We start from the raw sequence: 13,309 nt of genomic DNA, 5'->3' as shown, positions 1-13,309 counted from the left end.
ATGCCTAACACGTGTTTTAGTTGTGACGGTTTATAAAAATAACTCAGACCCCTATTTGTCGTCACTATTTTTTTATGTATTTTTTAAATAAACTAAAATACGTTTTTGAATTATAGTGACGCTAAAACCACAAACTGACGCCTACATGCCGTCACATCCTTTCTGACGCCACTTTGGCGTCACAAAACCAAAAATGCCCCTGTCACAAAAATGCTGTTATGGTGTAGTGATGGCCAACAATCAACACGTGTCAAAAATCTGAAGCATAATTAGTCTGATAAACCAATTAAGTTCAAAAAAAGTTAGAGGGATGATTGCAACAGCCTCTATGAAATCGTCAAGAAGAAGAGAAAGATGGATGGTGAGAAAGGCAGGAGTGAAATGTCTGATTTGAAGGTGAGCCCTTTGCGGTGTTCGTCCTCATCTCTGCGTCGTTGCTCAGACTTGAGAGAAGCTCCTGATTTGAAGGTGAGTGAGTCTTCGTCCTCTTCTCTACGTCACTGTTCTAAGTCTGACTCTAAACAGGCGAATAAACTGTTTTTCCGTTTCTCTATTCGTGATAGTGTTTATTGGTGCCGGGTCGATCCTAGCAAGTGTATCAACAACGTTCAAACTCTTTTGGCTCCTATTTGCATAATTCCTTATCTTGAAATCGGCAAGTGTAGTGGTTATGTCGCTCTTGGGTCCAAGATCTTTATGATGGGTGGTATTATCGGTGAACCTTCGAAAAAAGAGAAACTTGAAGGTTCTACGGATATATTCTCCTTTGATACCAAAACCAATAGCGTCAATTTTCAATGGCGAAAGGAGTCTGCTCACTTGCTTGCCAAGAGATCTAATCCAGCGCTAGAAAATCTATGTGTTCGGAAACAATTTTTTTGAACCAACACCTTGGGCAAGTTTTCTACCCATATATAATTAAACTTATCCTGCCCTCTTCCTAACCCTCCACATCAGGTCACTCGCAAATGGGGATAAGATTCTTTTGGTTTTGAATAATATTGTATCCTGTTTCGATGTGAAAAATGAGTCGTGGACTCAAATCCCAATTCCTATTGGCAAACCATATCCTTGGTCTGATCAACCAATTAAGTTAAAAAAAAGTTAGAATTTGATACAACATAGAATTAGTCTTTTAAGATTTAACCCTTCCTGTATTTGAGTTAATTAGGTTTTGGTCCTACTTTTCTACCATTAAAGAGTTTGAATTTAAGTTCATGAAATACCTTTGGTGAACTTAAGTTGATGAAATATCTTTGGTCAAATTTTTGACACGTGCCCATTGTTTGGCCATTTTCAACGACTCTAAAGTCACATGCGAAGCACGCTGAAGGGTAGTTTGGCCATTTTGATAAAAATTGAAAAATATATTATTATAAAATGAGTTGACCACGGTCAACTGACTTGACTTAAAGTCAATCGATAGAAGTAGGACTAAAGCCTAATAATCAATAATTTTAGGACCTATCCCTAAATACCCCTAAATAAGTAGGACCAATCTCTAAATAACCCATTATCTAATGACGATCTCAAAAAATATATAAAAAAATAAAAATAAAAAAATGAAAACATCTCAATTAACCGACTACTCGATTTCAATCAGATCAAATTGTATTGAAGCAAAATCATTCGGAACATGCACAAACTCATCTCCTGGTTCAATAATATCGACTTGAATACAAATATGATCTGTGATGGAAATCCTATGTCAAATTTACACTGCTTCTAGTGTGACACATGGTGTAATTAAACTTCGAATTAACATCCCATTCATGTAAACTTGTTTAATGGTGCTTGTAAAGGAGCGTTTTAGCTTTCTCCTGATTACAGTAGAGGAGGACGAGATGGGTTTGGACTTTGGATGGGACCGAGGTCAGGTTGTGGTGGAGTTTAACCGCCATTATCTCCTCTCGTTTTTCCTTTTCTTGGGGAGAGAAGAATCAGGTCCGACGTAGTTCCAGTAGGTGGTATTTATAGGATTTTGGGAGTGGAGATCCTTCAGACACGTGTACCCTTTGTGTACAAATGTAGGGTAGAGATCGTGAATGAGTGCTGGAGTGGTTTTGGTGTAAGTCATACTCTGATTGGGAGTTGGCGCGGTAGTCCCTATTTCCCGGTGGTGGGGAATACAAATAAGATTTTGGCAATGATTACATCTGGTGGGGCGCGTTCTGTCTCTGGCAAAGTGTTCGTACTGAGGTATCTTTGTTCGTACCACCTACTTGTAAGGAGTCGCTCGCAGATCGGTCTTGGAGGTCGATGCGTTGAGGTCGCTTGTGCTTCGTCTGCAATGTACACACCTACTTCTAAGGAGTCGCTCGCAGATCGGTCTTGGAGGTCGATGCGTTGAGGTCGCTTGTGTTTCGTCTGCAATGTTCCTTAGTGGGGATATTGCTCCCCTACCACCCCTCTCGATAGAATGGTTTGGGTTCATGCAGCGATCGAGAGAAGACTCTTGGGGGGGTGAAGCCCGAGCGAGCTATGGAGAACGTTCGTTTGGAATGCCGCCGAAGTTGAAACCGGCGGGGAAAGAAAATTTTTTTGCGTGTTGCACGCACGCGATGTAATCATAGCAGTTAGAAAGGAATCGTGTCGCCGCGGTATTCGGAAGTCAGGAAAAGACAGTTCCTTGGACACGTGTGTGGGCTATATCATAGGCCGTAATCATAACTTCTTGGGAACTGAACAGGCGGTTGTGCAAAATCAAAATTGAGGCAACCGAAAAGGCATTTCCAGGCTTCTTCTTCCGCAAAAAACGCAAGCGAGGGCTTTGCAGGTGAGTGCTTCTGTTGCTGTTTGCTTTTCATTTTCGCTTTGCTTTCTTCTCGTTCCAGTAGGGTTTATTAAGTTGATCGGTCAGTGTTAGGTTATAGGGTTTAGGGTTTGGTGATTCGAGAATAAGGTGATATTACAATGTCGGATTCTGATGACACTCGTTCGGAAGAGGTACGGGAGATTTCACTGAGCTGTGGAGAGTATGAAGAAGAGGATGAGGATTCGTTGAGCGACGGTGGTGATCGGACTGTAGTGGAAGAAGAAGTTAGGGTAGAGGAGGTTAATAGCCGATCTGGGTCAGAGGATGAGGTGGCTAGTACGTCTGGTCGAGGAGGGATGACGCCAGCAGGTGACCCACCCCTAAGAGCTGTAAATCAGCGGGCCGCCATTCGTTTCCGAGCCGCGAAAGCATGATGGGATTAATGTGCCTGACCTGGAAATATACGAACCTAGGCTGAGTGAAAATGTCCGTAGTGAGGGGTACAAGCCTCCGAATGGTGGAGTAATCATATGTGAAGGTCAGCTGAGAGCGTTCATGCAGCTACCGTTCTTGAAATTGGTTTGTGACTTCTTGAAGTTATTGTGGGAAGTCTCCATGTCAGTTCGTTGGCAACACCTGGCGACTATTCAGGGTGTTCAATATGTTAAATGCGAGTGGGGAATTCCACATAGGTGTGTCTGACATAATAGAGCATTACGTAATGAGGCGGTCTGGTAATCTGAACTTTAGCTTGCAAACCATGCCGACGCTGCTCATTGCGGTGCTTGATGGTGTAAGCAATGAGGCCGGACGAGGAGGCCATTGTTGCTAGTGGGCAACCATCGTGCGGTGGATGTAGGTTCGCTTAACTAGGATGTGTAGTCTAGCCGGTGGGTAGGATTGGCTTCCTCTTGTTGTGTTAGTGGAGTGAGCCCTGCTCCTCTTAACTGGTTCATCTCTTTGTTTTGTTTGCAGATATTCCTGTGCGGACTCGAACTGATCGTGGGGAGATAGAAAGGTTCGCACGGTTGAGTCGGGAACAAAAGCGAGCTAAGCTTCCGGAGTTTGCTCATTTCTTTGAGGAAAAAGGAGGTGCTGCGATCCGGGAGAAGAGGAAGGTGCAAAAGGAGCGAGCTCTAAGTCGGACGAAGCGAAGGGTGATGGAGAAGCGTACAAGTGATCTGATAACACGGGAGGACCGAGACCGGGCGCGGGCGCCTCGAAGGCCCCGTTGTTGGAGGCCGGGGCTGGTAGCTCGAGCTTTTATCCCGGAGGACTGACCATTGATGCTCCTGTGGAGTTGGAGACTGTAGCTTTCGCTGCTCCTCCCAGGGGTAGGTCGGAGAAGAGGAGAGCTGAAGTGGCTGAGCCAGAGGGAGCTCGAATGGCTAAAGTGGTGCGATATGCCTTGGGGGAGGGCTCGAGTGGAGGAGGTGGTGCTGGCGGTGGGCGGAATCGGCGCCATCCCGAAAGCAGTGTCATGGGACTTGGCCACCGGTCGCGGGATCTAGTCCGCTCGACAAGGACGGGAACCAGTCCGCTTAGTGAAAGCCGAAGGCTCCCCCGAAGGCGAAAGTGGAAAAGCGACCGCGGAGTGGTGATGAACCGGAGGCCCAATTTGTGTACCCGACGAAAGCACGGAGGGCGGCGGCCGAATAAAAGCGCGACCGATCGCAGCCTTCAGTCGAAGTAAGGTAGCGCCGCTTCTTCGAAAACGGTCGATCGCCTGGATGGGAACCGCAAGGAATGGATGAGAAGGGATCGGGCGGATACCATACGCCGGATGGAAATCGCGCAATGTCCGGGTAATAGAATTATCGTCCGTTAGTATAGCATGTTAACCTATGTTCGTTGCTTTGATCCGTTTTGCGTGTGTGCATTGTGGCGGCTTTGTCACCGGTTCCAAAAGTTGAAAGAGATTGCGCATTCGCTCAAAACAGATAGGAGTCCTTTGAAGTTGACGGAAGAGCTGAAAACGCGTGACGCGCCAAGATGGAGCGTGATGAGCTCGAGGGTCCGGAAGGCACATGAAGCTCGACTGGCCGTCGAAGATGCCGAAAAGACACCGAAATTTGAAGATCCGGGGAAGTTAGAAGGAGCGAAGGTAACGTTTCGTGCCGCGAATCGTGGAAATGGGAGGTCGAACGATTATACCCTCCATCGTAAGAAAAAGTTGCTCAGACGCTACTAAGGCGCACGACGATCCGATGCCGACTACGGAGATCCGGAAATGGATTACAAAGCTTTGAAGGAGGAACACGCGACGCCGCGACGCCCCGCACTACGCTGGAACAGTAATGAGGAGACGCCGGTGGGGCGATTGGGTCCTCCTTGATCATACCGTAAAACCGCGGGTGTCCGGTCGAACCGTTGCGACCCGCGCGCCGATGAGTTTAGAACCGACGGGATATCGATCGGGTGGAGGGAAGGTGCCGAGGTTGATGAAGCGTTTGAGCCCGGCGAATCGATCGTGGTGCCCATGGAGGGCGAAATGTGAATTTATTTTTGTTTCTTGTCACTTTTATATCTTCGCGGATACAATAACCGGGTTTCTCGGGGTAACCTGGGCAGTTCGCTTTTCTTGTGTTGTTATACTATGCTTTTGAGCAAGCTGGTACCCCGTGGTAATTCGGGGTAACCATGTGATGTTACTATTTGTGTAGCCGGGTTGGATTTCCTGAGTAGTCTCAGCAACTCGGCTAAACAACGATCTGTATGAGAAAACTGGTAAACCAGGTCGTTCCTTGTTTTCATGCGGTGCTGGCTATTTGTTTTGCTTTGTGTGCTTGACTCGGTTGCTTGATCATAGCTGATTGTGATTAGACTGCGCATAACAGAACATGGTAGGTGCGTTGCGGTGACCACTTAGCTGCTGATGACTGGTAAGCTTGGATGGGCGTCCTGCGGTTGGGTTATACCGCCGAGACGTTGTTCAATTGCGCGATGTATTGATCGCGGCCAACCGAAGTTTTTTTCACGCGATGCGACACGTGTAGGGAGGCGAGGGTTCAGGGACATAATGATGGCGAGGCAGATGGCGTTTGGCGCCTCAAGGCAATTATGAGGGCCTAGGAAAAGACGTTCCTAAGGAATATAAACGGTTTCTTGCATACCATCAAGGTATTTGGCCATCGTTGAGTCCGCTACGCTTCTGTCTTCTTCGCTTCTACCACTGCCGCCCGTTCTCGCTTCTTCTTGCTTCTTCACCAAAACGTGATTTCCTCTTTGTAAATGTTATTCCGTTTGAGAAACACCTAGAGTAAGCGTTAACCGAAGCCGCCGAACTTTTTGCTAGGTTAGGATGGCTAGATGTCGTGGCGCGTTTGTGAGAGAAACGCCCCACTATCAATGGAGGAAATGGAGTTTGAGCCTCATGTTCATGGCGATCGGGGAAGAGAAAGGTTGCAGAGGGGAGAAACGCGAAGGGTCATAAACGATCGAGGAGAGGTAGTCGCCTGCCGGGCGGCATTGTATTCAAGTCGCCACGCCGAAAGTGGGCTTAAACCATCGGGTCGCTCGGGCCGAGCGCGACGAAGTTGGGGCAAGGTCGCCCGATTTACAGTGAGAGTTCGCCCCGCCATGTAAGGATGTGGGGGGCGTTTAATTCTACTACTACCGGGAAGACGGGAAGAAGCGATGGTGAAACGCCGGATGAAGCTTCCCACGGCCCCATAGCGACTAAGCGTTCGGAAAGGGATTGTGCTAGATGGTGATAAAGCGAGAGGTTGAAGACGAGGACATGGGGACACCACGGGGACGATGGATATGGCCGCTTGTTTGGTGAGTTCGATAGCTTAAAAATACCGGAATCGACTTTCGATGGAGTCCGGTGGTCTAACGCGTGTTCATGCAGTTTCTTGCGGTATGATAAGTTGAAAGATGCCGCGGCGCGGCGTTCGAGACTAGTGGGGAACCCGCACGCGGAGCCGGGTTGATCGAAAGCTGCGTGGGGGTGGACAAGAAGAAACTAGAAGTGATGTCCACCAAGTACCGAAGCGTAACGGATCGCCGATTTATCTTGGTGACGGATGTGACCGAATTTTGGAAAGGGAATTGGCGGTTGTGGATCGCTTATGCGAAGAAATGTCGAAGGTGGTGGCGAAAAGAAGAAGGCGATATGAAGCTCTGACGTTTATGCCGCCTGGACGAAAAAGTATGACATGACCGAGGAAAACGATTTGCTGGCGAGGAAGAAAAGCCTGAAATGCGTGTGGTGCTGAGGTCAGCTCGGCATACTGCTTCGACTAGCGCAGCCCCGGAAGACAAGCATGTCATTACTGAGAATTGATAAGGTGATCGTCATCTGACTCTGTCAGTCTTAAGTTGTGAGTGTAGTCTACATTTCTCTCTCTTATACGAGAGCAAACAATAGAGCTGTGTTTTCAGGCTTGCCCGAAAGATTCGCCTTTTGTTCGAAGATCGGGTTTCCGCGAAAGCCAGTTCTATACTTTGTTTATTTTGTATGAGACGCCGATCTGGATTTTCTGGGTAATCCCAGCAGATCGGTGGGCATATCTATTGCAATGCTTGATCGAATATTGTTATTGCATGTTATGTGTTCTGTGTATGATGCATGTAGCTTGCGATAGCTGAGTGTTTGCTCGTGGAGAGCGTTCTCGTTTTAGTCGATCCTAGAAATATAGGTCCTCGACGTTACAAGAATTGGAGAGGCTAAGTAGCTTGTGAGCTCCTGAGAGCTGTCTGCTCGCTGAGAGCGTTCTCGCTTTAGTCGATCCTAGAAATATAGGTCCTCGACGTTACAAGAATTGGAGAGGCTAAGTAGCCTGTGAGCTCCTGAGAGCTGTCTGCTCGCTGAGAGCGTTCTCGCTTTAGTCGATCCTAGAAATATAGGTCCTCGACGCGTTACAAGAATTGGAGAGGCTAAGTAGCCGTGAGCTCCCCGAGTATGCGCTCGCCGAGGCGTTCGCTTTAGTCGATCCTAGAAATATAGGTCCTCGACGCGTTACAAGAATTGGAGAGGCTAAGTAGCTTGTGAGCTCCCCGGAGTCGCCCCCGCTTTCGGTGAGAGCGTTCGCTTTAGTCGATCCTAGAAATATAGGTCCTCGACGCGTTACAAGAATTGGAGAGGCTAAGTAGCCCGTGAGAGCTCCTCGAGAGAATCGCCACCGCCGAGGCGTTCGCTTTAGTCGATCCTAGAAATATAGGTCCTCGACGTTACAAGAATTGGAGAGGCTAAGTAGCCTGTGAGCTCCTTGAGAGCTGTCATGCTCGCTGAGAGCGTTCTCGCTTTAGTCGATCCTAGAAATATAGGTCCTCGACGTTACAAGAATTGGAGAGGCTAAGTAGCCTGTGAGCTGTACCAATACAATTAAATGGAGTAGATAGTATCAGGCAAAAAACTTGTCTTACATTAATGTGAACAAAAGATTTACAACATGAATGGCGTTACTGATAAAAAATTTTCAGTAGATAAGTATTCCAAGGTCGAGGCAACATCTTCCCTTCTTGGGTTCTTATCCAGTATGCTCCATTGCCGACCGGCGTTCCACGCATGTAGGGGCCTTCCCATGTGGGTGCTAACTTGGAATCGTCCCCGTCTTTTTGAGCACTAGGTCTCCGTGTTGAAAAAGACCTAGGATGAACTCGCTTATTGTAGGAGTTCTTCAGAGTTTGCTGGTAAGATGCGACTCTGACGGCAGCTAAGTCTCGCTTTTCTTCCAACAGGTCGACGTCTCGGGATAACACGGAGTCGTTATGCCCTGATTCAACAAGTTCTGATCGAGTGGTAGTGATGGTCAGCTCGGTGGGAATTACGGCTTCTGTGCCATAACATAAGGAGAATGGCGACTCGCCGGTACTGGAGCGAGCTGTGGTGCGGTGAGCCCATAGAATGTTTTCCAACTGGTTTGGCCATTGGCTCTTATTCTTTTCAATCTTTTTCTTCAAATTTTCCAAGATTGCTTTGTTACTGGCTTCTGCTTGGCCGTTACTCTGAGCGTACTGCGGAGTAGAGAACGCATGAATGATCTTCCACTTGGCTAGGAACTCTTTAACTGTTCGGCCTTTGAATTGAGGCCCATTGTCCATTACTAGTGTATGTGGTAAACCAAATCTGGTGATAATGTGAGTCCAGATGAAGTTTGGACATGGGACTCTTTTGGCAGCAGAGGAATGGCCTCGACCCACTTGGTGAAGTAGTCGGTTGCAGCTAGGACAAAGCGGAAGCCAGTACTCTTCTGTGGAATGAATGGTCCCATGATGTCCATGCCCCACATGTGAAATGGCCACGGGCTTGCTATGCTGATCAGTTCGCGAGCAGGTTGGATGATATTGTGGCCAAACGTTTGGCATTTGAGACATTTGAGGACGTATGCTTTAGCATCGATCTGCATCCGGGGCCAAAAATATCCTTGAGAGATGGCTTTATGAGCTAATGAGCGGCCGCCGGCGTGATTTCCACATTCGCCTTCGTGGATTTCGGCAAAAATCAATTGACCCTGTTCTGGGGTAATGCATCGTAAGTGTGGGCCACCAGCGGATTTCCTGAATAGCTTGTTTTGGAGTAAACAATAACGCCGAGCTTGATAAGAGACTGCTTTGGCCTTGGCACGCTTCTCGTGGGGCGTGCCATCTTTGGATATAATCGATGATGGGTGCATCCATGTTTGGCTAACCGACCGGGCGGAGAGAGGAAATAGGTCGCTTATCATCAAGGTGTGGTCGATTTGATATGCAGGTCGGTCGGCGACTTCTATGAGAACTTGTCGGGAACGCAACTCGGGTCCGGGTAGCCAAATAAGCTAAACCGTCAAGCATGGCGGTTCTCCTCACGCAAGAAATGATGTATGTGTACCGCTAAAAGAAGGCAATAACCGATGAACGACACGAAGATACTTGGAAAGGTTACCTTCGTGGGTAGTGTACTTTTGCAACTGGCGGGCGAACGACCGATTCTGCGAGTCACTAAAGACTTGGAGCTCTTTCGACCCGAAGTAGCCGCAGGCGCCATCCTTAGTCCCCTAAATTAGCGCCGTACTCGGGCTTCATTGTTGGAAGTTGCAAAATCAATGCGGACTGACTTTTCAATCATATTTCCGTCGGGGGAAACTAAGACGACTCCGATGCCGCTTCCACCGAGATTACTCGAACCATCTACAAAGAGAGACCAAGGCGATTTGACTCCCGTTTTTGTGTCTGGGAGCTCGGTTTCTTGTTCCCAGTTGGGGTCCTCGACTGGGAAATCTGCTAGGAAATCGGCGACGACCTGACCTTTCTGAGAAGTGCGGGGGACGAACTCTATGTGGTGTTCTCCGAGTTCTTCGGCCCAAATTGCCATTCGAGTAGTCTTGTTTTCTTTGTGAAGGACTTTCTTCAATGGAAGGTCGGTAAGAACTTTGATTTGATGTGCTTGAAAGTACGGCCTGAACTTCCGTGCGGAATACAACAAAGCAAGTACGGCTCGTTCCAGGAAGGAATAATTCCTTTCGGATGGCGTGAGTGTCTTACTCGTGAAGTAGATCGGCTTCTCTGAATTGTTCTCCTCTTTAAAGAGAACTGAGCTGATGGCGAAATCGGAGATGGCCAGATAGAGCCCCAGTGTCTCTCCATATATTGGTTTGGCTAAGACGGGAGGCGTGGTGAGATACTCTTTGAGAGTAGCGAATGCATGATGGCATTGATCGCTCCATGAAAACGGCTCGCCTTTTTTGAGGAGCTGCAGGAACGGTCTACACTTATCTGAGGCCCTTGATATGAACCGGTTGGAGCCGACCATTCCCCGAAACAATTTACGTATCAGATTTTCTTTGTGCGTGGATCGGGCATATCTAAGAACGCTCGGATCTGGTCAGGATTTGCCTCGATCCCTCGCTGCGACACCTGATACCCTAAAAACTTGCCGGAGGAGGCCCCAAAGAGGCATTTTTCGGGTTCAACTTCATGCCCGCACGGGCTGGAAGTCCGAGAACTTTGTTCTAGGTGGGTGAGGTGATCACCAGCTTTTTTTTTGACCACCATGTCGCCAATGTAGACCTCCATGGTGTCGCTTAACATGTCTTGGAACATATCCGTGACCAGGCGTTGGTATGTCGCCTCCAGCGTTCTTTAGACCGAATCGGGAGGGCGTTGTAACAATAGATCCCTTCTCGTAATGAACGAAGTCTTCTCTTGATCTTCCTCGGCGAGTGGGATTTGGTTGTACCCAATCGTGACGCATCCATAAAGGAGAGGAGTTCATGACCACAGTTTGGTCGACCGGTTGGTCAATCGCGAGGTGCGGAAAGCTATCTTTAGCGTGGCCGATTGACATTTGTGAAATCGACGATAAGTTTAACCGTGCCATTCTTTTTGGGGACGGCGACAATATTGGCAATCCACTCGGGTAGTCTACCTTTCGATGAAACCGACTTGCTTGAGTTTTTCGACCTAGTCATTGATGGCTTTTGAAAGCGCAGGATAGTCGACAGGTCGTTGTCGGACCGGGTCTAGCATTGGGGTTCACGTTTAATTTGTGGCAAGCGAGGTTAGGATCGATTCCGGGCACATCGATATACGACCAAGCAAAAACATCTCTATTCATTGATAAGAAATTTACAAGTTGGGATCTAAGTGTGGGGTCGAGGTTAGCCCCTACATATACAAACTTCGGGTCGTCTTCTGTGCCAAGATTCACTTTTTCTTTTTCTGCCACTGGGGGTTTTACAACTGGTGGCGAAGCACTACTTGGCGACTCACTTCCAGAGAAGGGCGGAACTGCTGGTGGGACGATCTGACTGGTCGCTGATGGTGGAGCGAATTGTTTAACGCTGCCGTGGGTAGCCACTTAACCGGGGAGTGGGACGCTGCAAACACATTGATGGTGCGCGGCCGCTATTGGTAACCGGGTGGCGGCGCTGCATGGGGCGAGACGATCTCGAAACTTTAATCGACGGGCCACCGTCATTTGGGTCAAAGCTAGAGGTCTTCGCCGGTGCATTGAGGACTCGGGGAGCGAGTGCAGGTATCGGCATTGGAGAGAACTTCTGCTTGTAAGAGCCCCCAGCGTGCTGCTTGGCAGTTCGGGGTTGGACTTCTGCGACTAAGTCGCGTGCCATTGTGTAGCTGGAGGGATCCTGTATGGTGGGAAGCAATTCACGAGCGGTCGATCGTCGTTGATTGACCTCGGTTACAATGGTACGCCTTCAAGTTGATTGCTTTAAGCTCCATCATGCCTCGAGGTCCGGGAAACGGAGAACTTGATGTAAAGTGGACGGATGACGGCCAGATCCGATGAATCCGGTCGTCCGAGGATGGCATTGTATGGCTTAATTTGTCGTCGAGAACGCTTAACCGAAAGTATTGCGGGTAATCTTATCCCTCGAGCCCACCGATCTTGGTAAGATAATGTCACCAATGGGGTCGGCTCTGGAGCCATTGAACCCGTAAAGGGGGGCGATTGGGTCGACGAGAACGGACTTGGGGAGGTTCATCTCTTGCATGGTGTGGTAAAATAAGATGTCACAGGAACTGCCAGGGTCGATCAGGACGCGCTTGACTGTCCAGTCGCTGATTTTGACATGAACGACCAATGCGTCATTATTAAGGGAAGGCGACTTTGCTTAAGTCGGCCTCTGTGAAAGTGATATCGCCTGCGCTGCGACCTGAACCACGCGGGGCGTGAGCTGCCTGTGAAGTAAAATGATAGACTTCCTGAAGAGCGCCAACCCGACGTCTTTTCTCTCGGGAAGAGGTCACAGAATCGTCCGGAAAGGTAATCACATGAATAGTGCGAGCATTGTCACGATCGGACGAGTGTTGCCTTCTCTCGTGACGAGAACGATCACGGGAGCGTCCTCTACTGTGAGGACGAGCCTGTACCCCTTGGCGGTGATGGTGAGGTGGAGATCGACTACGTACCCGACGAGCCAGCAACTTGTGACGCAGGTCGCCATCAGGAATGCTAATGTAGTGTTTGATATAACCAGCTTCCACCAGGTCTTGGAGATAATGCTTGAGCCCCCAGCATGCATCAGTTTCATGGCACTTTGCTTTATGAAATGCACAAAAAGGCTTGCCAGTCGACCGCTGGCTGCGATGGTTGGTCGGAAAAATGAGGGCGCTTAATCTTATCCAAGATGTGATCGGGGAACGGTGAATTCTCGGCTGTTATCCGATCGCGTGCACGAAAGCGCCGGGCGAGGGGCCGCTTCTTTGCCCCGTGGGGAACGATCCGAGACGGCGACCTCGTGGCTCTCGCTAAACCATGGAGTTTTAAAGTTTCTTGCAACTTGATGTACTTGTCCACGCGAGCATAGAGCTCGGGCCGGTGTCTCTGGCGTTCCTTCATCAACGACCTAGCTAGGTCATTTGTTTCGCGACTTCGGCAAGCATTGGAAAAGGCGATGTGGCGAAAAGATTCTTTCAAGCCACTTTCCATGCACAGCAGTTCGGCCTTGAACCGTCCTAGGAATTCACGAATAGTTTCGCCCTCCTTGAATGATAATTGAAACAGAGAATCAAGATCTGCCTTCTTCCGCCTGTTGTGGACGTACTGGCTGGCGAACAAATCAGTGAGCTGTTCGAAAGTGTTTATAGAATCAGACTCCAGTGAAAAGA

The sequence above is a fragment of the Coptis chinensis genome, chromosome 1 (assembly GCF_015680905.1).
Source record: "Coptis chinensis isolate HL-2020 chromosome 1, ASM1568090v1, whole genome shotgun sequence".
NCBI classification, from domain to species: domain Eukaryota; kingdom Viridiplantae; phylum Streptophyta; class Magnoliopsida; order Ranunculales; family Ranunculaceae; genus Coptis; species Coptis chinensis.
Note: the sequence above shows the minus strand (reverse complement) of the source record.